The 22,220-nt window shown below is 44.4% G+C and overlaps 1 pseudogene; it reads right to left on the minus strand.

Moving 5' to 3' along the window:
- Positions 1 to 2,618: 2,618 nt before the first annotated feature.
- Positions 2,619 to 3,194, minus strand: LOC110286286 (annotated as a pseudogene).
- Positions 3,195 to 22,220: the final 19,026 nt, after the last annotated feature.

Genomic DNA, 22,220 nt, shown 5'->3' on the forward strand with positions numbered 1-22,220 from the left:
ACTTATTCCCCGTGTTTATATTAGGTGAATTTTACAGTGTTTTATATATACAACTTTGTACTTTTGTGTCTGCCTTTTTGCCTGGCAGGTGCTTAATGTTTGTTCATATTGTACTGTGTACCAGCACTTTGGTCCTCAGTCCCTTGTCTGTCTATGGCTTGGTCTGTTTCCACCTGTGGGCTATTGTGGGTAGTGGTGCTGCCATCGGCCATGGACAGGGTTGTTTTACTGCCTATGCCTTGTTCTTCTGTAACTCTGAAGGGTAATCTGCCTATGTGAAACTTGCCTCTGTAAGGAAGTGCACATGTATGTTTGTTTGCCTTTTTCCCTAAGAAGAAATGGAAACTTGGTCTGTCAGGTCTGAAAGAGGTTAACAAAGGTACAGGTGACTGTGATCGCCACTGGTGTAAACCTGCACTGAGGTCCTGCTGGTGCTCTTCAACAAAGATTTGACCTCCTTCAAGCATGCTGGTCACATTTGCCACCAGAGTGACAGCGAGCTGACTGGAGCATCCTGGACATTGCTGGGAGTGTGTGCTCGCACTTGGAAGAAGTGAAGTAGCCCAGTGAGCTGCGAAGAACGAGAGCAGATCTGACCTCGGTGCAGCGCCAGTTTTGGTGTCCTTTCTCCTTTAGCTCTGTATGTGGTCCATTCAGTTACAATAAGCAGGATGTTTTGCTCCAGTGGTGTACCCTTCCTTTTCAGACAAATAAATTTGCCTCTGTTATTTCCCCTCCAGTGGTCTCCATTGTGGTGACATTTTGTCTCTATTCAGGGTCTTATTCCCATATTTCTTCCCTCCCAGCTGACAGCAATATAGTTTTTGTCTTTGTTGAATGAAGCTGGCATCGCTGAAATGCCATCCTGTTGGTTAGAGAAAGGTGAGTCTTGCTGGTAATGGATACAATGGTTTTGCAGTCTTTTCTTTTTTTGAGATTATTATATAATTTTATCATTTTCCCCTTTCCTTTCCTTCCTTTAACCCCTGCCCTATATTCCTCTCCTTGTGTTCTTTCAATTTCATGGCTTTTTTCATTAATTGTTAGTATATGTATGTATATATATTATTTTTTATTAGATATTTTCTTCATTTACATTTCAAATGCTATTCCCTTTTCTGGTTTCCTCTCCAAAAATCCCTTATACCCTCCCCTCTCCCCCTGCTCCCCAACCCACCCACTCCTACTTCCTGGCCCTGGCATTCCCCTGTACTGGGTTATAGAATCTTCACAAGACCAAGGGCCTCTCCTCCCATGTATGGCCAACTAGGCCATCCTCTGCTGCATATGCAGCTATGGCGTTTGTATGTATGTTTTCAGGGCTGGCCATTTGCTCCTGGGTCACTAATTGGTATGCTCTTCCCCAGGGAAGACTATTTCCCTCACTCTCAGCATTCCTTAGTTTTAGTTATAGTTCTTTGTGTATGGTTGAAACCTTATTGTTAATAGTGGGTTTTTTATATTATATCATGTGTGTGCGTGCACAGACACAAGCATGTGCATATGTACCAGCCACACTGAACATAGGGCAGTCAGAGGACAGCATATGGGAGTCAGTTCTATCCCTCCACCTTCTGTGTCCCTAAGATCAAACTCAGATCACCAAGTTTAGCAGCAAGTGCTTTATGTGCTGAGCCACCTCACCAGTGCTGTAGTAGTGTTTTCAACAAATATCCATTTTGGTAAAATTGAATACAACAGTCCTCCATATCCAAGATGTTCATATATCATCTACAATAAAATATACTCAGCTGCTTGAAACACCTATGCCATCAAGTATAGGATACATCCACCCTTTACCCAGTCCCAGTATGTGGAAGGCATAGTTCTGTTTACAATGTTTTCATCTAGTCCTTAAAAGGAGGAGCACCTTCATAGAGGCAAAGGGGGGCGTGGGATGGCGACATTTTAGAGAGGTAACCAGGAAGGGGGATATCATTTGAAATGTAAATGAATAAAATGATTAATAAGAAAGAACCCCATACAGTTTTTTAGAAAAAAATTGTAAAACATTCACTATTTATTAGCAAGTTTAAAAAAAAAAAAAACACAAACATGAGAACTAAGCAGGGCACCCAGGGTGACTCGCCCCTGAGGATGGAAGCTGGGGGTTTTCCCTGCACCCCAAGTCTCAGCTTCCTCACTCACTCCAGGGCTCCAACACTACCTCTGACAAGGAATGGAAACCACTAAGATCTCCAAGCACAGGAAGGTCACAACAGCCTTAAGGCTGCTGCTGCTAACTGCTACATGCTCCAGTCTATAGCTCTAGCGTATCAACAACCCACCGTCCAACAGCTGCTCCCACTGACCCTCGCTGTCCTGACCAGCTAGCCTTCAGCCTGGCTTCTGCACACCACAGAGCGCAAGCGCTAGCATCCACATGCAGTGTCTGTGTTCAAGTATAAAGGTTCGTTCAGGGAAGCCCAGGTCACTGTAGTGCTTAAACCTCTAGTGTCTACTGGGGTCACAGCCTTCGACAGGCTAGTCAAAGGTGACACAATCCATGAGCAAGTACTGCTAACTGTCCCACCAGCAAACTTGCTCTCCATCCAGTGTGGACACCATCACAGTCAAGGCCAAAATCTTGACATCAGTAAGGCCATGGTCGACTAAAGTTATATTCGTATGAAACAGGAATCCGTTGCTTCATTAAATAGAGCTTTCCAAAGGTACCGAGCATATTCTAAGGAAGCATCTTGGGATGGCACTAGAGGATCCGGGCTTTCAGGTTCTGGAGGCAGAGCTGGCACAGCTTTTTCTGGGCCGCCGGGGAACTCGTGGATTGCTCGCTCTATCTGTGGCCTAAAGGTGTGGTTAGCTTGGTTTAGCATGAGAAACGATCCTGTCCACTCCTGCTTCCAACATGCCTGACTGAACCACGCTCTGCCTCAGCCCATTTCCCAACTGGCTCTTGTTCATTGCAGGATTCCGTTCCTGTTTGCCCAGATGTGTTGACACAAAATTATCCGCCTTCTATCTCAGGGTTCTGGTAAGCTGGCTGAGTGTCCATGTTGGCTAGGCAGTCCCGGCGGAAGCTGTCAAAGAACCCACGGCTCTTGAGCTGCTCCACTATGAGAGCGGTGAGCTGCGGGAGGCAGCGAAGCGGGATTGACCGGGCCTCCTGCCCCACTCGCACCCTGCGACAGTCCCTAGGCCTGGCCCGCCGCGCCTGCTCGGGCACCGTCCGCCATGGCCCTCTGCGCCCGCGCCAGGAGCTGCGAGCCGAGCTGCGCAGACACGGAGGGCTTCACGGAGGCGGCGGCGACAAAGGAGGCAAGGACCACGGTGCTCCCCAAGTTGTTTGTTTGTTTGTTTGTTTGTTTGTTTTTTAAAGGAAGCAAGTTGGCGGCCTAAATCATGTGCTCAGGCCAGCTATGAAGTGCCAAGGCCCAGATTTGGGCTCAAGCCTCCTGGGGTCAGATCTTCTTTCCCACACCGTTCCCCCACTGCCTCACTAACAGCAAGGGTAGCCACTTGGGCAGATTTACACAGCAAAGATATTGCCAGAATCATTTTAAATTTACAAGGGCTGTTCTTTACCCAGGTTCATCCTGCCCACTTACATTCTTGCATTTCCTGATAAGCATAGGGGACTTAGTGGCAGACCAGATCTTAAGGATGGTTACCACCTTGCTCTGCCCCCTTGAGCTGCCTGTCAGTGGTATGTTCTTTGGGGACGGGCCTAATGGCTGGTCAATCCTGGTGAGTAAACATTTCCATCTTGGCACTATACATTTTTATTATAACAGGCATGGTTAGTAAACTACTTTTCTTTGGGGTCTTTTGTGTTCCTTTAGCTAAATTCCACTTGTGTGACTTAATGTCTCCCAAGCAAAACGATTAGTGTATCCTTTCTATTCTATTAATCAACACTATTAATCTGAGTTTCTACTGCATCAGTGGGAACACCCATCAGTAAAAATACTGTATAAGGGATGCCACAACACCAAAACTACAAAATTTCAGGAATGATGGCTCAGACTTGTAAAGCCAACACTTTGGAGTCTGAGGTAGGAGGATTGATTGCCTCTATGTAGTTCAAGGCTGGGCCTGGGCTACAAAGTGAAGCCCAGTCTCAGCACTGCTCCATAAAACAGAACTATGAAGGGCCTTAAGATTTTTATCCTGCTCATAAGACAAGTTAGCCTGTTATCATTTTATGGATACTGGAAGAAGACACAAGAATCTAGTGAAAACACAGGACTTTTCCCTACAATGTGGTAAGCAGCGTGAGATGCGGATTTACATTCATTCCTTTCTCCCTTAAGTCCCATGAAGGCGATGGGAATATAGGCCCAGGTACGTGTTGTACACGCAGGGAAAATGTGTCCCAGCTGAGGAAGCCATGGGTAAGAAATAGCAAGGTTTTCATTATTTTTTTCAGATTTATTTATTTTACATGTTTGAGCATTTGCCTCCATGTATATCTGCACCACGTGTGTGCCTGCAGAGGTCAGAAGGTGGCATCTGATCCCTTGTAACTGAAGTTATGGATAGTTGTGAACCACTATGTGAGTGCTAGGAACTGAACGCCAGGCTCTCTTCAAAAGTGGCAAGTTCAAAAGCGACCGTCTCTCTAGTCCAGAAAATAGTGGTGTTTTCAAAAGCTGCAAAGTGGCCCATCCTGTTCTTGAAAGAACTGTTTATGCCCTGAACTGTATAAGGGTATAGCATCTTTATCTCCTAAGACTTTCCACTATACAAACTTCTAAGAAAGTAGGTTTAGAGGCCTGTAGATGGCCCAGTGCTGGTATTTCCTTCAGGCCTACTCTGGAACCAGATAGGCATATGGGATACATACATACATATATACATACATACATACATACATACATAATATAGGCAAACATTCATACACAGGGAACAAATTTTTTTTCTGGATTCTATGGTCAACACATGCATCTACATACATACAGAGAGAGAGAGAGAGAGAGAGAGAGAGAGAGAGAGAGAACTAAAGAATATTAAAATATAGTTTTTTAAAAGAATGATGGAGGGGCTGGGGATATAGCTCGGCGGCAGAGCACTTCCCTAACATGTGTGAAGCCCTAAATAAGATTCCCAGTGCTAAAATAAAAGCCAAACAACAAAAATAACAGGAGGCTCTGGGGAGATAGCTCACTTGGTAATGTGCTAGCTTTGCAAACATTAGGACCCAGTTCAATCCCCAGAATCCACATTAAAAACAAAAATGAAAACAAAAAGAGAACAGGCCTGTTGTTACACACCGCACCAGTAATCCCAAACACCCCTGTAGCTCTGTGGCCAGCCAGCCTAGCCTACTTGGAAGGCTCTGTGCCAGTGAGAGAGCTTGTCACAAAGTGAGGTGAATGACTCTGCAGCAGCAGTTCTCAACCTGTGAGTCCTGAGTCCTGACTCTTTGGGAAAACCTCTTATCTCCAAAAATATCTACATTATAATTCATAACGGTAGCAATGAAAATAATTTTGTGGTTGGGGGTCACCACAACATGAGGAACTGTATTAAACGGTCATGGGGTAGGAAAGCTGAGATGCCCTGCCCTAGAGGAGTGGCACTTAATTAAAAGTCACAGCCTGGCCTCCCCATGCATATGTGCACATGCCAACACATACATGCAAAACAATGACAGAGGGAACCAGATGTGGTGACACAGGTCTATAATCCCAGTGTTGGAGGCTGGCAGATCAGGAGTTCAAGACCTGTATGGCTATGTGCAATCTTACCTTTAAAAGTTAAAAGATAAACCAGGCAGTGGCGGTGCATGTCTTTAATCCCAGCACTCGAGAGTCAGAGGCAGTCAGATTTCTGAGTTCAAGGCCAGCCTGGTCTACAGAGGGAGTTCCAGGACAGCCAGGGCTACCCAGAGAAACCCTGTCTCAAAAAAAAAAAAAAAAAAAAAAATTAAAAGAGAAAAACGAAAATGAAAAGATTGTCAGAAAGGCACAGTTTAAAGAAAGAAAGGACTGTATCATAAATATGTTTTTAATAACATAGCAGCTAAATATATAGAACTTATAAAGAAGAAAATCTGGGATCTAGTCTTTGAGAATGTCCACTTATACAGGCTGGGAAGAATGTATGCTGGAAAAATGAGAGTGACAAATAGAGGGATGGGGGAAGGGTGGCAGGCTGGAGAAACTGTTCCACGGTTAAAGCACTTGCCTTGCAAACCTGAGGACCAGATCCACAGAACCCAGACACATGCAGGTGGGGGTGGCAGCCTGCCTGAAATCCCTACAAAACCCGACTGTCAGAAAGAAGAAGCTGGCTAGCAACCCCGAAAAGTTCTGGGTTTGATTGAGAGACCCTGCTTTGATGAATAAGGTTTGGAAGAGAGACCGTGGATAATGGTCAACCTCAACCTCTGGTCTCCACATACATGTGAAAAAATGTAAAAAGAGCTGGAAAAGGCCATAAAATTCCCATACCTATAAGAGACACCTTCGCCCACCCCCACCAGCAACAGAACTGCTGAGTTCCCAATCAGGCCCAGGTCGGGACAGAGAAAGGCCAGGTCCTAGGTTCGCTTGCCTGTGGGGAGTTTTGCTGCAGTGGGCTTTTGCTGTTCTCCAACATCTGCAATTTGAAACAGATTGTAATTGAGATGCACAGTGCTGAATGAGATTCTTTTATCTAAATGGGAATTTTGTAGGCATGGAGTGTGGTTAAGAAAAGAACAGCTGCCCAATGTATGGGTGACATTGTGGAACACACTAGAATGTGGAAATAACAAGAGGGTGCCCATTATTTCCCATTAAGAGATCCATTTAACATTCTCAGGCTTAAGATGTCTGCCTCTCTTAAGACAATGCAATGTTTCCTACCCAATACAATTCTTTTCTGTGGCCCAATCAAGAATCTGTACTTACTGTAAAATTGTGATGATAAATTTAGAGAAGCTCACTAATATCTACAGGAATTACAACTGTTTAATATTGGCAAATGCAAGTCCCTGTTCTGTGCCTTTACATACTGGCTTTTCCCTCACCCCTAAAACGTGTATGCACGCACGTCCCCACCCCATGCCCGTCATCACTGCACGCATGTCCGAACACACGACTTGTTTTCTGAAACAGGTAACATTTTCTTCTGAAAGAAAAATAGCGCCTAACAAAATGCATGGTGATCAAGATGCCTCTTAAGTTTCTGTCCCTTACTGTTCCAGGTTTTCCCGGTGCTTTTAATTAAAGGGTATGAAAGCAGTTGGGGCTGGAGGCCTCAAGCAGTTGAGCTGGAGGCTGGAGGCTGGAGGCAGCTGTCCTCCTTTGAAATGGAACCAGATAAAAGATAAGGTTGATGCTCCCAGCAACCTCTTTTTTTTTTTTTTTTTTTTTTTTTTTTTTTTTTTTTTTTTTTTTTTTTTAGTTTTTCGAGACAGGGTTTCTCTGTATAACTCTGGCTGTCCTGGAACTTACTTTGTAGACCAGGCTGATCTCGAACTCAGAAATCTGCCTGCCTCTGCCTCCCGAGTGCTGGGATTAAAGGCATGTGCCACCACACCCAGCTGATTGTACTTTTTTACTGAGTAAAATATTTGAAAGGAGCTAACAGCATTCATTTCCCTCACGAATTCTCTTAGCCAAAAAAGAATATTAATACAACCCAAATATAGTATCATGTACCAAGTGAGGTCCTAAGACAATCTGCACTGCCATCTCTGGGAGCTCATTAAAAATGCAGGCCCTGGGCTGGCGAGATGGCTCAGCGGTAAGAGCACTGACTGCTCTTCCAAAGGTCCTGAGTTCAAATCCCAGCAACCACATGGTGGCTCACAACCACCTGTAATGAGATCTGACACTCTTCTGGCATGTCTGAAGACAGGTACAGTGTACTTATGTATAATAATAAATAAATCTCGGGGCTGGAGCAAGTAGGAACTAAGCAAACAGAGTTGACCCAAGCAAACGGGGCCAATAGGAGCACGTGGGGTTGACCAGAGCCAGCAGAGGTCCTAAAATTCAATTCCCAACAATCACATGAAGGCTCACAACCATCTGTACAGCTATAGTGTACTCATATACATAAATAAATAAATCTTTAAAAAATAATTCAGGCCCTCTCTTGGGGACTGGAGAGATGGTTCAAAGGTTAAGAGTATTGTTGGCTCAGTGTCTGAGAGATCTCAGGGGTCCAGGTTTGTTGATACTGCTGGTCCTCCTACAGGGTGGCCCTCCTCCTCAGCTTCTTCCAGTCTTTCCCTAATTCAACCAGGCAGCATACACCAGCTGATATGAGGCCCCTGACACATACAGCAGAGGACTGCCTGGTCTGGCCTCAGTGAGAGAAGACGTACCTAACCCTTGAGAGACTTGAGGCCCCAGGGAGTGAGGAGGTCTGTGGGGTGTGGAGGGGAAGGGGGTGGGGGGATGGGGACATCCTCTTGGAGATAGGGGGTGGGGGGCTGGGGGGGGCAGGATTGGAGGAATGGGATGAGGAACTGTCAGAGGACAGAACTGGAGGGAGATAACGACCAGATCGTAAAACAAGATTAAAGATTTAAAAAAAACAAAAGCGTATTGGTGGCTCTAGCAGAGGAGCAGAGTTCAATTCCCAGCACCCACATGGCAGCTCACAACTGTCTGTAACTTCAGTCCCAGGAGACCCGACACACACAGAAGGTACACAGACATACACGCAGACAAAACACGCATCCATACTCAGTGTGTATGTGTGTATGTGTGTGTGCGTGCGCTCGTGCGCGCACATGCACATTTTTAAAAAGAAATTCAGGCTCAGCAGTTAAGAGCACTTGTTGCTCTTACAAAGTTTCCAACACCCACTTGATAGCTCATAACCACCCACAACTCCAGTTCCACAGAATCTAGCATCTTCTTCTGACCTCCATGGGCACTAGGCATGCATGTAGGCATGCAGGCAAAACACTCATTCAGAGAGAGAGAGAGAGAGAGAGTAGTATGAAGAAGGGAAGAAGGTACTCAGGCCAGGGATGCCACTCAGTTGTTAGAATGTTTACCTAAAGTACAGAAAGCCCTGAGTTCACTCCACAGTACATTAACAAGATGCAGTGGTGGCAGGTGTGGTGGCAGAGGCCTTTAAATCTAACACTCAGGAGGCAGGGGCAGGTATTTGAGATCTGGTCTACATAATGAGTTCTAGGACTGACAGAACTATGTAGAGAGACCTTGTCTCAAACAAAAAAAATATTAAAAATTTTTAAATTAGAAAAAAGACAGGCTGGAATAATACATGCCTATAATCCTGGCACTTGGGAGGTCAATAAAGGAAGATCAGAAATTCAAAGACTTTCTTGGCTTTATAGTGAGTTCAAGACCATCCTGTTTAGGGAAGGGACAGAGGGAAGAGAGGAGAGAAAGAAAGAGACAAAGAGAGACCGGCTTGCAAGTTGTACCCTGATACCCCAGAACCTCTAAGTGAGAATGAGCATTTTTACTTAGATCCTTTCATGGAGTCTGGGAGGTACGGCTATGGAAAGGCTGGCAAGTGACAGAGAATTCCGAATCCCAAGCCTGCCGTAGGATGCAGTCTGACACTGCAGCTTTGCTGGATTCTCCCATCCCTAGGCCTGGTCCCGCTGAAATCTGGACATTACTTACTCTCTTGCATATGGTAGCTAGTCGTTACTTGTGATTCTTCAAATTTACTTTAAATTACGTAAAGACTGAGGCTCTATCTCATGTGCGAAAAACAGTGGGTACCTGCCACCCAAAACTGGTGGTACAGCTTGTGTCTCCTCTTTAGCCTCCTTGGCCGTGTCTCATTTGTACACCTTCTGGGACCTCGCCTAGAAAATATTAGCACTGAGTTCCAATATCTGGAACATCAATCTCAAATACCAAAAACCAAAATTTTTAATTAGAATTAAAAATTAAGTCACACTAGCCCCATTCCCGTGCTCAGGGGCCTCACGCTGCTAACGGCTACTCATTTTAACAACACAGCTATGGAATATCTCTGTCAACACAGAAAGCTCTAGATCAGCCACTTGTCTCATGAATTCTGTCTTGGCTATCCATTGGAATCAACCATCCACTGTTTGTCTGCTTAAGTAATTTTAATTCAGAATGGTTCCTATTTTAGACCTCACTATGTAGACGTTCTGCCCTCAGTAGGAACCTGGCCCAATGTTCCTACTTAGAACATTAGAAAAACCAAGCACTTAATTATTTTTGTTAATTTTTTTGCTTATTATTTATTTATTTCAATACCAGGGATTGGACTCTGAGGCTTATAGTCCAGATCTATCTATCTATCTATCTATCTATCTATCTATCTATCTTATCTTTTTCCTTCCTTCCTTCCTTCCTTCCTTCCTTCTTTTGAAACAAAATCTCACTTACACTCTTGATCCTCCTGCCCGGATTACAGGTGTGCACGTCACCATGACCAGCTCTCAATTCATATCTTAATCCTGATAAAAAAAAAAGTCACATATTTTGAGTTCAGTTACCTTGGTCATGTTGTCTTGTCCTAGCAGTAGAGCAGTAACTAAGACATCGATTAAGTATGCTAAAAGCAGTTTAGGGTTTCAGATCCTATATAGACAATTCAGGGATGTGATACTTTGCTGCTAATAAAAACATCGCAGAACACTAAGAATGCTGTTGATAAATCTCAGTGATGCACTTGCCTCACATGCAAAAGGCCCTAGGTTCAATCCCTACAGCCACAAAAAGATGAAAGAAAAAAAATAATAAGACTTTAAAAGCTTCCCTGTAGCTGTTATTCCTCTGTTGCAGGATATTTGATCACACCATGAACCCCAAGGTTGTGTTAATTACTGAAAAACCTGTTTCTAGTTGTGGTATGGCTTAGCCACCTTTAATTCCTCTGGCTGGAATACAGACACACCCTTACATCACATCTTTAATCCCAAACAATGTCGGTAAAGTTTATAGAAGGAAGCACCCATGAGCCATATATATATATGTGTGTGTGTGTGTGTGTGTGTGTGTGTGTAATTGGGTTATTTAAGGCAGGGTCTGGCTATGGAAATCACTATGTAGATCAGGCTGGCCTCCAAATCTGTCTGCTTCCACTTTCTGGGTGCTAGGATTATAAGCATGAATCACTCAACTTGCCTTTTTTGATTTGAGGCCCCTGGGTCTTGCAAACTTTATATGCCCAGTACAGAGGAACGCCAAGGCCAAGAAGTGGGAGTGGGTGGGTAGGGGAGCTTGGCGTGGGGAGGGTACAGGGAACTTTCAAGATAGCATTTGAAATGTAAATAAAGAAAACATCTAATAAAAAATTTGCATTCATCATAGATTCTTTTGCTCAAACATTTTTTCAAAATACTGCTAAGTAATGATATTTTTGCCTTTAAGGGTTTAAAAAAAACTTTTAGCACTACATTAAATTTTTACTCTAGTGCCTAACTTCATTTCACCTTAGACCCAAGCTCTAGGCCTGGCAAGCAGGTTCCCTTAATCCCTATTCAAACGGAGCCTGATGCACCCCTCGTGTCATCAAGCTACATCTCTCATAAACCCGTAGCATCCAATGATTGATCCCTAGTTACACTGCCGTTGCTCAGCACAATTTTATATTCTGTTTAATTTCCACAAACAATAGCTTCCTACATAGTTTCCCTTGAAATAGTGGCCATTTTAAAAACAGGGATGTCGGGTGTGAAACTCTGTTGGAGACGGGAAAGAGGAAAGAAGAAAATGCCAAGGTTTGAAAGCAATGCCTACTCAGATCTCTTTCACAGTTCGGATGCTAAGCGACTGGCAGCAAAGAGGCTTGGGCAGGAACCTACAAGGAACACACCTGTAGGCCATACCAAATTAGCAAAACATTGATTACTTCAGGGGTCCTGAGAGGTGTCTCCTCCAATATAAGAGGAAAGAAGGATTTGAACTGGATAGGCAGATGTTAAGGGATTCAGAGAAAATTTTAAGGAAGTGTGTCCTGGATTCCATATTGTCAGGACACAGGGGCAAAACAATAATTGGCAGTCTTGTGTTTCACAGGTCGGGAAAATTAAGACAGAATTCAAATTGTCGGTGTTAAAAGAGCTGACCTGGTTAAAGCGTGACCTTTTTATCTGTCCAGTTCCAAACAAGTGGCCTTCATGGGACATTATTTCTTTCCCATGAGTGCTATTTTTGTGTACCTGAAAACATCATGGCCTCACTCCCAGGGGGCTGCTTGTCACTTCCTTAGACCCTTCTTTGGACAATAGTAGTCATGCTGAGCCTGAAGGACTTTGTTCTCAGGCCATATGAGTCAGGACTCTGTTCTTGACAGCTGTAATGGTCGCCAAGGGACTAATTTTAGTTTGTCACAGATGAGTGCACTAGGGGATCCTGGAAGTCCAACCTGACATGTTTGAGACATGGAGTTTCCGCTTCAGAATTGCCTGTGTCCGTTGATAGCACTGCATTTCACCTATGTATGCCTTTTCTGTCAGCCAGGATTTCTGGAGAGATGTGAAGGCTCAGTTTTGGCTTCATTTCCTCTAAATTTAGCCTGTTGCTAAAATTCCAACAACTACCCCTTCTCCCAAGGTCTGATAGCAAATCGTGGCATTATCCCACTAAAGTTCCCTCTGGGGAAGCAGTGAGTTTATTGGTACTTCCTTACAGAGCATAGGTGAAGGGTCACCTACAGAGATGTTAGCCACCCACAAAGGGCCTCATCAGACCATCTTTTCCTATCAGAAACGACAGCTTACCCATAGCTACAGATAAAAAGCATCCCCTGCCTTATACCTCCCCAGCCTATATATACTGTAATCCATCCCCCAAAAAGCCTACTAAGGCAGATTTGAACACAACAATGCATACACAGGTGAGGGTTTGGTGACCCCCTACCTCTCCACTCCAGGAGGGAATGTAAACAGTCATCAAACTCAGCTGGAATAATCCTTTGGCAAGGGGACGCTGCTGAACTCTCTCAAAAGTGACAGCTACTTGGCTGAAAAGATAGTCGTGCGTACAGACAGCTTGTATATACTGAGTTAACTGGATGATGCGTCCACTAAAGTTAATGTGATTCAACTGTACAGTAGATGTGAAATCGCTCAGCAGTATTCAGGGTGAATAGGCAAACGCAGAAACGTGCAGCCTTCTGCCCTTGAGAGCTTCCCAGTGACTTCTCTGATCACCTCACTAGCGGGAATGAATCACAAAGATGCAATCTCAGACTGATAGAACAATAGCTCTCAGCTACGGCTTGCCACCTACGCCTTACCCTAGGCAGCACCCTTGCCTCTTAGATCTTCTGTGAATGATTACCTAAGCTCTGCCAGCCTCTTTAGAGCAGGAGAACATGGATGCTCCTCCATCCTGGCGGAGAAAGCCTTCACCAATGCATGCCCACTGACCAGAGCCAGTCACATCCCTGTAATACAGAGATTGAAGAGAAAATTTAAAAATTAAGAGCTCCTGTCCCATACTATGCTAAGCAAAAGAAGTGATCACAAAAGGGCAAACACAGTATGATTACATTCATGTGAAGTATCTAAAAGCATCGAAATCACAGCCTGGGCTAATTAGAAAGTCTTTCTCTCTCTCTCTCTCTCTCTCTCTCTCTCTCTCTCTCTCTCTCTCTCTCTCTCTCTCTCTTTTTATTATTATCTTTAATCCTTTTTACAGTCCAGTTGTTATCTGCCTCCTGTTCTGCCCTCCAACAGTTCGTCATCCCATTCCTCCTTCCCACCCCCCCCCCCGTCTCCAAGAGGATGTCCCCATCCCCCACCCCCCACCCCCCCAGACCACCCCACTCCCTGGGGACTTAAGTCTCTCAAGAGTTAGGTAGGTGCCTCTTCTCTCACTGAGGCCAGACTAGGCTGCCCTCTGCTATATATGTGTCAGGAGCCTCAGACCAGCTCTTGTATGCTGCCTGGTTAGTGGCTCAGTGTCTGAGAGATCTCAGAGATCCATGTTAGTTAAGACTACTGGTCTTCCTATGGGGTCGCCCTTCTCCTCAGCTTCCTCCAGCCTTTCCCTAATTCAACTACAGTGGTCCCTGACTTCAGTCCATTGGTTGGGTGTAAGTATTTGTGTCTGTCTCAGTCAGCTGCTTCTTGGGCCTCTCAGAAGGCAGCCGTGCTGGGTTCCTTCCTGTAAGCACAACATAGCATCAGTAATAGTGTCAGGCCTTGGGGCCTCCCCTCAACCTGGATCGAGGGGAGTGACAGTTTGGACCTGTCACTTGACCTCCTTTCCCTCGGGCTCTTCTCCATTTTTGTCCCTGCAGTTCTTTTAGACAGGAAAAATTCTGGGTCAGAGTTTTTGACTGTGGGATGGCCACTCCACTTGATGCCCTGTTTATCTTCTGGTGATGGATTCTACAAGTTCCCTCTCCCCACTGTAGGGCATTTCATCTAAGGTCCCTCCCTTTGAGCCCTGAGATTCTTGTCTCACCTCCTAGGTCCCTGGTACATTCTACAGATTCCTCCCACCTCCCACTTCCTGAGGTTGTATACTTCTATTCATTCTGCTTGCCCTCAGGGCTTCACTCCTGTTCCTTGCCCCCCCCCCATACCTGGTCATCTTCCCCATTTTCCCTATCCCCCTCCCCTCTCCCACCCATTCCCCTCCCTCCCTCTGCCCTCTGGTTTCTTCTCCCTCCCAAGTGGGATTGGAGAGTTGGCTCAGCAGTTAAAGGCTAGGCTCACAATCAAAACTATAAGACCCTTTCTCAAAAACAAAATCAAAAGCCATGATTAGTTGTTAAAAGCACTGGCTATTCTTCCTGAGGACCAGGGTTTGATTCCCAACACCCACATGGCAGCTCATCTATAGCTACAGTACCAGGGCATCTGATGCCCTATTCTAACTCTCATGGGCAGTAGGCAACTTGGAAGAAAAAGTTGTTTTTGAGGCTCAGGGTTCCAGAGGGTTAGAGCATGGGTGGCATCATGGGAGGAACCATGGCAGCCCGAAGGCAGGCATCATGCTGGAGCAGTAGTTCAGGACTCACATCTCAGTCCACAAGCACCAGGCAGAGAGAGCTACTGCGAATGATTGGCCTTTTGAAATCTCAATCCCCAACCCCGAGTGACACACCTGTCAGAACAAGGCTACACCTCCTAATCCTTCCCAAACAGTTCCCCCAACTGTGTGTGGGGGGGGGAGTATTCAAATATATGACCCTATGGCATCCATTCTTATTTGAACACCCACAACATAATAAAATAATAATAATAATAATATCTGTTAGTCTTTAACAGATAGAGTTGCCACTTGCAGAATAGAAATGCTCTGAAAATCACTTGGACAACAATGCCGGTGTTCTTTATGCTACTGAACTGTGTAGTTTAAAAGAAAAAAAGCAAGAGAAAAACAGTTCAAATGGAGCCACCAAGATGCCACACAAGCCTAAATGATTATTTGAGTTCAATCCCCAGAACACATATAAAGATGGAGGGAGAGGCCTGACTCCACAAAGTTGTTCCCTGACCTCCACATGCATGGCATAGCACATGAAGGCACATATCCATGTGGACACACACACACACACTTAAATATTTTTTAAAATCCCTCCTTGTTTTCTATGTCAAACTCTTGGATATTTTTTAAGTGGTCAGAATAGGAAATGAATAGGAAGCGAGACCAGCTTTACCCCTGTGCCACGGAGCAATCTGTGCACTCTTCTGAGGCTCTAGATGAAGAATGTGCTTTGTCTGGGCAGCAAAGCCCTAGATGGAGAAGCTAAAGTGTTCAAGCAGCTTTGTGAGGTGACCCACACTGTCATCCCAGCAGTGGAGAAGCTGGGGGCAGGAAGACCAGAAGTTGCAGGCCAGGCTGGACTACATCATAAAACCTTGTCTTAAATGAAAATTAATAAAAGACCAGCCAAAACTAAAAAGGAACCCACAGTGTAATGATTGAAATGGGTAATGTACAGAAATAGCTGGGCCAGTTTTTCTCTTGTTCAAAACTCTATTCTATTTGGGAGTAATTTTCTCCCACTTCAAGCTCCCTCATTATATACGCTTTCATTCAAAATGTTAATTCTTCTTCCTCTTGTAATTTAACCATCCACTAATCATTTCTGGGATGGAAACACATATTCCTAAGTGAAATTCTATTGAAGAGCTGAATTAAGCAGACAGTTTGTTTGTTTCTCTAATTTCTTGTCTAATGGTTAATAGAATTGCCAACGAAGAACTTTTTCAAAGTCTTAAAAAACTATCTGTGGTAATGTTTTTGTACAAGCTCAACTTTTTTGGCCAGACAGAGGTTTAAACCTCAATAAAATGAAAATGTGTGTGTGTGTGTGTGTGTGTGTGTGTGTGTGCACATACACACACGTGTACTCACACATAGCCCCCAAATGATATTTGCAAAAATAATGACTAGAATCTCTAAATGCAATGCAACTCATTTTAATTTAAGCACAAAGGAAATTAGATTCTAGTCTTGGGTTGTCTAATCGAGAGACCTTAGACAAGTGACTGAGCATAAGCCTTCATCTTTTCCCAAAATTGAGCCTGTTTTTAACACACAGGATGGACACTGGATGAAGAAACAAAAAGAATTTAATGGCAGGCAGGTTTTATCTGCAGGAGAAAAAAAATAACAAACCAAGTCAGACAGACAACCGAGTCTGGCTGGCTTTAGCTGTCATTCTGCTCTCTCCCATCCCTGCAATTTAGAGGACTATCTAACCACTGTAATTCATGGGCTCCTTAGCAAAACAACACTTTTAATGAAGTCAGCAGTGTACAAGATCAGCTAAGATTTTCCAGGACTTGAAGAGATAAAACAGCAATCAACTCCAAATTAGATCTTATTTAAACACTTTTAAGAGAAAGTCATAAGTCAACATTTTCCCCCCTGCATCCAATAGCATACTTTATCACTCTCAAAAAGAACTTTTGAAGATGGGAAAGTTATAAGTCTCCACTCCCTCCTGTCCTCATTCTGGTCTACAGAATGTAATGCATAAGTGCTAACTTAGATCCAAGACCCAGTTCTCCACTCCGTTCTGTATCCAATGTCTTCCATGTAAATGTGCATGTAGTACTCCCTCCCATAGCAGGTGTGAAGCCAGCTACTTGATTTATTGAGCTCAGTAAAACATGAAACTGTGTTGGAGGTAGAGAGAGAGTTCAGCAGAATTTTTGCTCTTGCAGAGGACCTGGGTTCGATCCTAGCACCCACATGGTAGTTCATAGCCATAATTTCAGTGCCGGGGTAATCCGACTGCCAGAGGCAGCAGGCACAGCTGTGCTGCACATACATATATCCAGGCAAAATACTCATACACATCAAGTGATATAAATAAATCTAAAAACATCCAAATGAAAATGTGAGTTCCCTCATTCAAAACCAGAAAATAGGTTGCCTTTATAAGATTTAATTTTTTAATTTTTTTAAAATTTCCTTATGACCTCCTCATACCCCCATACCCCTGCCCCTTTTGTCCCGTTGTCCCCTTCTACCTCCATATCCCCCTTCCATTTTCATGTCACATGTTTTGTTTTGTTTTGTTTTTTATCACCCATCACCTCCCTTAAAATCCCTTTCGTCCCATCTCCTAGGCCCCAGTGTAAGTAAAATCCTGACCTCTGCCTACACACATGCCCATATAACTATCCACCTATTAAAAATTCCAAATAAACACACATATGGGGATTAGAAACTGAGATCCACAGCCCATCAAGTGGTCCCTGATCTGCTGTAACTTGAAGCTCATTGGGAAAGGTTCTTTTTTTTTGGGGGGGGGGGTTCGAGACAGGGTTTCTCTGTATAGCCCTGGCTGTCCTGGAACTCACTTTGTAGACCAGGCTAGCCTGGAACTAAAAAATCTGCCTGCCTCTGCCTCCCAAGTGCTGGGATTAAAGGCGTGCACCACCACACCCGGCGAAAAGGTTCTTATCTGGACTCCACTTCATCCTTCCAGCCAGGTGTGCAGTGGCATCTGGACACCTTGAGGGAGGAAGCACACACATACCACATGTACATCTGCTTTTCTTTTCCCCGAAACTGACATGCAATGTTGTTCTCTGCTGCCTTTACACCCCTAATCCATATGCTTTCCTTCTTCGCCTCACTTCACCCCTCTTGCCCCCTTCTGTTCCCTTCAATTTGTTACTTAGTTTACCCCAGCCCTAAAGACAAAGGAAAAAAACCCACTGTGAACCCAACCAGTATTTTAAGTACCCCTGACCTCAAGCCTTCATAACTATTGATATATAAAATTTCTTCACTGGGCCAGGAGAGATGGCTCAGCATACAGCACTCATTGCTCTTGCAGAAGACCTGGGTTTGATTCCCAGTATCCACACAGCAGCTCACAGCCACCCATAATTCCAGTTCCAGAGGATCTGATGCCCTCTTCTGACTTCTGTGGGTACCAGGTACACAGTACACATACATATTCAGGCAAAACATTCATTCATAAATAAATAATATTTTAGATTAAAAAAATAAGCTAATCTTTCTTTTTATGTATGCTCTCCATGTGCGTGTGTGCATGCCTATGAGAAAGAGGGGGGGGGGAAGATTGTCTGTCTGTTTATTTGATCAGTTTGGGATTTTTCCTTTTGCCATTTTGGAAACAGGGTCTCATGCATCCCAGGTTGACCTCATACTCTCTATGTAGTCAAGGTTGGTCTCAAACTCTAGATTCTCCTGTTTCTGAGTACTGAGATTACAGGGATATGACACCAAGCCTGGCTCCTTTAGGATGTTTTCTTTTTTATTTGATTTTGTGGACCCTAAAACATTAGCATGGCTTTTTTTTTTTTTTTTTTGCAGTTTGTGTTTTACAAGAAGTGACATGTAAGGATGTAACATATGTAAGAAGATAAATACACTGCTTCCTTGCCTGATTAAGGATGCCTAAATTAGGAAAACAGTAGCACCATTCTCTTGAAATCCACACTATCAGGCCTGGGGCCTGAGACATAGGAGTAAAGCACAAGCTTAGGGGCAAAGGGACGCAGGGAAGAAGACAGGGAGTTTGAAACTTTTTCTTCCTGGGCCGCAGAAGTGTACAGTGACCCAGATTAAAACCAGGAAAATAAGAACATTTAGGGAGAGAGGGTTCGCCTAGCATGTGCAAAGACCTCGGTTCAGTCTCCAGCAATGAAAAGGAAGTTCACACAGAATCATCATAAGATCCTGCAACTCGATACCCAGCTGTATACCCAAGAAGACTGAAAACATGTGCACACAAGATCTTGTCATTAAAGTTTAGGGCAGGGCTGGAGAGATGGCTCAGCAGTTAAGAGCACTGACTGCTCTTCCAGAGGTCCTGAGTTCAAAGCCCAGCAACCACATGGTGGCTCACAACCATCTGTAATGGGATCAGATATCCCTTTCTGGTGTAGCTGAAGAGAACAACAGTGTGCTCACATAAAATGAATAAATAAATCTTTTTTTAAAAGTTTATGGCAGCATTATTCCCAAGAGTTCAAAACTTCAAGCAACCCAAGTTTTCAGCAACTGGGCTTTTTTTTAAGTGGTAGGGCCAGATAATGGAACACAAGACTATCATTAATAAGTAAGGTTCTGTCCAGGCAGTGCTGGCCCACACCTTTAATTGCAGCATCTGGATGGAGCTTTCCAGAAGCATAGGAATGCAGATCTCTGTGATTTAGAGATCAGCCTGATCTGCAGAATTCCAGGACAGCCAGGTCTGTTACAGAGAAACCCTATCTTGAAAAGCCAAAGGGGGCAGGTGGCTCTGGCTTGTGCTGTAGCAAAGATAAGCCCTTGAAAACACTATACTCAGGCAGACAAAGTGACTCATCCTTGGATCTGGGCCTGGGTGGTAGCTGAGTTGGTCAGCCAGCTCGCTCTCCCACATTCACACCCCCAGGGCCACATCACCAGGACCAGCTCTCTGTCTTAGTTCCTAGGCCAACTTTGGGGCCCACTCTCCACGAGTGCTGCAGCCAGTGAAGGGTGGAGCCAGCTTGGCACAGCCCACAGACATCGATATGACACAGGGTAGCAGCCCAGACCACGGATGTCCAAATGACCTTTGGTGGTTACATGGGCCACAGACATTGACACAGAGCCCGACATGATCTTCAGCAACAGAACTAGGCCAGGACCCCATCATGGCCTCAGGTGGCAGCACAGGCTACTAACATCAGCCTGTCCCTCTCCACCCTCCAGTTTCCAGTTCAGCCTCTCTACAGTGTGCACACCATTCCATGTCTCTTTTTTCTCCCATCTCTCCCTCACTTACTTGCTCATCGTAGAGGCACCCAGACCTCTGGGTGTTTTCTGTTCCTCCTGCATCACATGGCACTGGGCAGGGTGTCTTCTGGGCTGTAGCACACATCTTTAATGGCAGCCCTCGGGAGGCAGAGGTAAGCAGATCTTTTCTAGTTCAAGACCACCCTGGTCTAAGAAGAGAGACCCTGTCTCAAGAAAGAAAAAGAAACATAAAGTCAACAATGTAATAGTGACTGAGGGCATCATGTCTCCTGCAACTACAGTTACAGGCATTGTTAGCCACCATATGGGTGCTAGGAATCAAACCCTGGTCCTCTTGAAGATCAGCCATTGATGGCTCTTATCCACAGAGCCATTTCTCCAATACCCCAATTCACCAACTTGTATGGAAATAGCAAGGTACCAGAGTGAGACAGGTAAGTGCCATAACTCTCTAATTATTTGCTTTGGCAGTTCACACAGAGTTGAGCCAACACAATTAATAAATGTGCGTGGAGGGATCTGGAAGCAAGGGAAATGGAGAGCTGCTGCCAAGGGGATGGTCTCAGTTACACTAAATGGATAAACTCCAAAGAGCTGCAACCGAATTAATGCCTGTGCTTAGTGATATGGCATTTTACACTCAAAAAAATCTGTTAACACAGTAGATTCTGTGGTACATATTTTTGCCATAAAACAAAGCAGACAAAAACAAAGAGGCACAAGGAGACATTGAGAGGTGTTGAGTATGTCTATTATCTTGATGGTAATGATGCTATTGTGGAGTTTGCCTGTGTGCAAGCAAACTCATCGAATTATAGACATTCATATGTGCAGTTCTAAGTATGTCAAGTGTGTCTTAATAAAATTGTTTTCAAACTGTTATGTCATAGGCTGGAGAAAAGGCTCAACAGTTAAGAGCACTTGCTGCTCTTCCGGAGGACAGAGTTTGGTTCCCAGCACCCACATCATACCTGCCCGACACTCAAACTCTCGAGGATCTGACATCCTTGTATCCCTTCCTCAGGCTCCTGCACACGTGTGGCTAGCATGGAAGGACACATGCACGCATGCAAGCTCACACATACACACACCATGTACATATAAATGTAATTTTAACTTTTTAAATTTTTTTAATTTTTTAATGATGGTTTTTTAATGCTTTAATCTTTTTTGTAACCCACCAGAGGTAGTGGAAAAGAAAAGATACAGGGAAAGTGGACCTGTTTAGAGTTGGAGCAACTCCTGTCTTCACTTTCTTTTTCACTACCTCTGGTGGGTGGTGGGCTGTAAAGGAGGTTAAAGCATTTGAGAACCATCATTAAAAATAGGGTTTGAGGGCTGGAGAGATGGCTCAGCAGTTAAGAGCATTGACTGCTCTTCCGAAGGTCCTGAGTTCAAATCCCAGCAACCACATGGTGGCTCACAACCATCTGTAATAAGATCTGATACCCTCTTCTGGGGTGTCTGAAGACAGCTACAGTGTACTTACATATAATAAATAAAGAAATCTTAAAAAAAATAGGGTTTGAAAAAATTAAAATTATAGGTGGTGCCCAATGTGAGGAAGTAGACCTGTTTAGAAAGGTTCTTTGGAGCAAACAACTCCCATCTATGTTGTCTGGAAATCAGTAGTTCAATTCACAGATTAGTAGTGGCAGCTTCATCCCCTCACAAACACATTATGGATACACCAGCAGTCCAGTTCAGTAGAGTTGAGTTAGCAGCAGTGGTGACACGACCTAACAGAGACAGCCAGGCCTCAGCCTTGGCTCAAGTCAGCAGGAGGGACCTGGAGGGACACCAGGAGAAGTTCTCAGCTGTGCCTCTCTCAGGGAATCGAAGATCAGTGAAGACATGAGACTCACAAACATTGCACAGCTAGCTGTACAAGCAAGCCCAGCTCTGTCTCTGTCAGTCCATTAGCATCAAAGCGGGAATAGGGTAGCATCCAGGCAGGCATGGTGCAGGAGGAGCTGAGAATTCTACATCTTTATCTGAAGGCTGCTAGCAGAATACTGGCTTCTAGGCAGCTAAAATGAGGGTCTTATAGGCCACACCCACCGTGACACACCTACTCCAAGAAGGCCAAACCTACTCCAACAAGGCCATACCTTCTAATAGTCCACT

The sequence above is a fragment of the Mus caroli genome, chromosome X (assembly GCF_900094665.2).
Source record: "Mus caroli chromosome X, CAROLI_EIJ_v1.1, whole genome shotgun sequence".
In the NCBI taxonomy this organism is placed as follows: domain Eukaryota; kingdom Metazoa; phylum Chordata; class Mammalia; order Rodentia; family Muridae; genus Mus; species Mus caroli.